Source organism: Miniopterus natalensis, chromosome 3 (assembly GCF_054644295.1).
Source record: "Miniopterus natalensis isolate mMinNat1 chromosome 3, mMinNat1.hap1, whole genome shotgun sequence".
NCBI classification, from domain to species: Eukaryota; Metazoa; Chordata; class Mammalia; order Chiroptera; family Miniopteridae; genus Miniopterus; species Miniopterus natalensis.
The window spans coordinates 63404933-63409615 of record NC_142083.1 but is presented as its reverse complement, the minus strand read 5'-3'; the positions used below and the strand labels follow the sequence as shown (position 1 = coordinate 63409615).

Sequence of the window (4683 nt, the reverse complement as noted above, 5' to 3'; positions counted from 1 at the left end):
CTCCCTCAGCCTTACACCAGGGATTTTGCTGTAAAGTCCCCTGGCATAGTCTAGTGTACATGAAAAAGGACAGATCCCTCCCCAGGAAGACTCTGTTTTCTTACTGGGCCTATGAATTGGGCCGACAGCACTGGTTATTGTTGCCTGGAATCTGATGGTCTCCTTTTGTGATGACTCATGAGATTTAAACAGCATGTGGAGACGTTATGAGCAAGAGCTCAAGTGCACAACAGAGCCAGAATCAAATGCTAAAAGCCTGGTGTGACTTGAATGTGGGAACATGACCCAAAGAGTCTTGTTGTGGAGGCATCAGAGGCTCCCCACGTTTACCAGGAGTCCTGATTGAGGGTCTGAAAAAAATTAACATGCTACTGTTATAAACATTTACGACCCCAGCAAATCTCTAATCAGCCCATCAACAGTACGGGTGGTCCTGACCAAGAGGGATGCAATGGCCTTGTGTTAGAGAGCAAATCTTATGGGGATTGGGAATTTGAGTTCATGCTCTCCTCTGCATTTTTACAGGGTGCCATTTACTGAAAGCCACTGAAATGTAAAAAAAAGAAAAAGAAAAAAGAATGTCTATGGAAGAGGTATTATAATCCACTTTCAAATTCAAGTCAAAACAAAACTTTGAATGAAAAGGAATAAGTAGAATTTTCAGGTACTGTAACAAGGGCCAGCCAACATTTTTCAGACATAGCTTTACTGGCTTGGGAGGAATGTCATTCTGCGCTCAGACCTACCAAAGGGACAATGAGCCATGATATGCAGGGTTAATGGAATGGCCAATGTTAATGATTTTAAGTAGGAAATCTGTCTGAGGCTCTGAGATATGATAGGTATCAGGCACCAAAGAGGGTAATGAGGTAGATCAAAATGCAAATTGTTAAAGGAACTGTGGGAGAACTGGTTTCTCAAGCTGAGTTGCAGTGGGAGGGACCTATCAAGGGAAAATCAGCTTTAAGTATCTGCCATGCCAGATAGTGCCAAGCCCTTTAGAATGACACTAGTCAAGGAATAACTTTCTGTTCTCCTTTTCCCGCTTCCTTCCAACCACAGGGGCCTAAGGGCTTTGCTTAGCAGGTTGAGAGAGAGAGAGAGAGAGAGAGAGAGAGAGAGAGAGAGAGAGAGAGAGAGAAAGGCACCATCACTCCTCCTTAAAGCCTGTCCTATCTAGGAGAGGGAAAAGATTTAACACTAAATCAAAGAAAGAGTTCTGCATATCATATGGCATTGGGCGTGCTCATGTTGAATAGATACTGTTTTGTGACGTAAAGTGACCCAGGATGGTCTATTTTCTAAGAGTGAGCAGAAAAGTCATGGAACATGCTGGATTTTATTCAGGGGAACAGGAAACTAAACCATTTTTTTAAATTTTTTTTTACCTTTGTTTTTCAATTGCAGTTAATATACACTATTATATTGGTTTCAGGTGTACAACGTAGTGATTAGACATTTATATAACTTACAACATGATCACCCCAATAAATCTAGTACCCATCTGACACCATACACAGTTATTACAATATTATCGACTATATTCCCTATGCTGTACTTTACATCCCTGTGACTATTTTTATAACTGAAAATTATACTTCTTAATACCTTTCACTTTTTTCACCCATCCTGCCACCTCACCCCCTCCCATCAGGCAACTATCAATATGATTTCTGTATTGATGGGTTTGGAAACTAAGTAAGTTTTAAAAAGACAGAGGGAGACAAAGCTCAAGTTTCCTTTCAATCACATCTCATTAATGTGCTTATTCAGTGTACTAATTACTGAGAGCTAAAGCAGGCTCTGCATTAATCCTATGGCCAGTCTCTGCAATTATTGTAAAATTATCTAGAAAACTTCCTCTTCTGAAGAATAACTAGTAATAATAGTTTAATAAGAGTGAGGAGAAAAGGTGATCAAGTATAGTGCTAGGTGCATTTGTATGACTGTGTAATAACTGGGAGTTAAAGAAGTTTCTTAATTCAGGCTGTTTCTTAGTTCAACCATTTATTTCTCACAGTTCTGGAGGCTGGGAAGTCCCAGATCAAGGCAGTGCAGATCTGATGTCTGGTGAGGGCATTCTTTTTGGTTTGCAGATGACTATCTGTTAATTGTATCCTCACATGGCAGAAAGGAAAGAGAAGACGCAGGCTCTCTCCTGCCTTTCTTAAAAGGACACTAATCCCATCCTAGGGCTCCACTCTCATGATCTAATTACCCCCCCAAAGGCCCCATCTCCAGATACTATTACACTGGGGATTAAGGTTTCAACACATGAATTTTGGGGGGACACAGACATTCAGTTTACAGTAAGATGTAAAGGAGCTCAGAGTAGAGGTTTTGGGAGGAAGAATGGGACCAGCTAGTCCTGGTGAGCTGGATAGTGAGGTCTGACCCCTTTTTGAGAATTGCCCTTCACTAGTTACAAAAGATGAGATTCTCCCTTGTAAAACAGAACCTGCCACTCTTAGTTCATACCTTTTAATCCAGATGTTGTAAAATGAGGTACTGAAACACAATTAACAAATTCTAATAAGTGAATAACTTGTAAGGCATTGCTGATTAAGGCAAGAAAGTGGAAGGAGTGCAATCTTGGAAGACAGAGGCAGGTCTGTCACTTATGGCTTTGTACATTTCAGTTTCTTCATCTGTAAAAAGAAAAAAAAGCATATTAATACCACTTTTAGGATTGTTGGGTGGATTAAATGAGAACATATATATGTATAAATAAAGTGTCTCATAAAATTTTGGACCACAGCCAACATTCAACATTATTATTGAAATAAATGCTGGAAGATACATCATCTACATTAGAAAAAAAATACTTGTATCATTACATTTTTGTCTCTGTTGTCATCATGTTATGTAATGACAGGCTTATGAACATTTTGTGGAAGACTGATGTTGGAACAAATATATTTATTTAGTGTAATTTGCTCTCCTAACATGAATAATACAAGGAAGCACGTGACAGAAGACCTGTATAACAGTTGAGGAAAGACCTCCACATATACCCTTCTAGAAAATTACCTCTTTTCAATTTTATTTCACACCCTAAAAAAATATATTTGGTGAATTCAGCAGAAACTTCGATATTTCTTAAGAAGATTAAAAGAGGTACTCTAAAGTGAATAATGTTTTTCCTAGCTTCTCTGTCTTTAAAAGGGAAAAAGCAAATTTACTTTAGGGTAGTGGAGAGCCACCTTAATGCAGCTAAAGTAACTACTAATGCAAGAGCTTTGTGACTTTCTTTTGTCTTGTGCCATCTTGACAAAAATATATGTAGGACCTGACAAACCACATTGGTCTGATTTCCCAAAGACCCAGAGGTTGATGGGTGACTTAAAAAGAAAACAAGAAGAAGAATGTCTGTAGTTTTCACAAGTTTCAACAAGATATAGCTTAAGTTGCGGCTAATATAAAACAGGTATCATGAGTGTATGTGCTAATATGTTTAACAGGATCACACGCTATCAACAGATAAGAATGGATGATCAGATTCCAGCCTTTTCTTAAACAGGAAAAAGTTGTGATCTTGATCTTGGTGACATAAATTATTACATAGGTAGATATTTGAAGGCTGCCATTAGACTGTTCATGTGTGTATCACATCTGTACTTAAGTCCCTGATTTTCACTCTGCCATCCCTTTGTATATCTGGACTCCTTTGGTGACTGCTCTCCCTCCTCAATGAAATGCTGCTGCGCTTGTGAGCTTACAGCATGGGGATCCTGTAAGAATGGGAGAGCAGGATGTACAACTTTGGAATTTTACTTTCTACACAAATTGTATCTTGATCGTAGTGGTAGTTTCGTGTGTGTGTGTGTGTGTGTATGTGTGTATTATTTATATTTATATTGTCAAACTTAATGAACTTTACACTTGAAAAATGTGTACTAAATTATAATTATATCTCAATTTAATTATACCACAATAAAATGATTAAAAGCAATTATGCTCCAATCATATTATTAAAAAGTAGTAACTGACATGTAAAGACCCCCTAAAACAAAGGAAAAACCCTTCAGTGGCTTCCCTTTGCCTATAAGGTTACATTCACACTGCTAAAGAAGATATTTAAAGCTCTCTGCTATATGGTCCCAAGCCACCTTCGGCAAAGATTTGTAACCTATTTTGTATCATGGAAACTTTTGGTGGTCTGGTGAAAACTTCTGACTCCTTCTCAAAGAAATGTGTTTAAATGCAGAAAATAAAACACATAAGAGTACAAAGGAAACCAATTATATGGACATTATATTAAAATATTATAAAATTTGTGATATTGTAGGATATGTACTTCTTTCTTAACTCATTAAGTAACAAGAGCTAGAATTAAGTCTCATAACTACCATATTTTCAAAGTATCAATGAGTAGAAATAGTAGTTTAGGATATCTGCAATAACTATATTGTGGAATGAAATGATCTGTGAGTTGTATTGGTGACAGTCACACATGCTGCTAATACTATTGTGATTTATTTTGCTCACATTTGAAATGGGAGGAAGTGCTAAATTTCAGTTTGAGGTTAGTGAAAATAAAGGTACATTTTTTCCCCATCAGAGTCACCTTCCCCCCCCCCCACACGCTCCCTGCCTACCCTAATTCCTGGGTGAGAACCCTGCCTATTTCCTAGTCCCCAGCGCCCCAAGCACCCTCAGCTTCAGGGCAGGGGCCACCCATCC

The 4683-nt window shown here is 38.2% G+C and overlaps 1 non-coding gene across 1 annotated transcript; it reads left to right on the top strand.

Annotated features, from left to right (window-relative positions):
- Positions 1 to 129, top strand: LOC148093506 (small nucleolar RNA SNORA49). The gene has a single exon (XR_015714315.1). It is a non-coding gene; the product is annotated as a small nucleolar RNA SNORA49 (small nucleolar RNA).
- Positions 130 to 4683: the final 4554 nt, after the last annotated feature.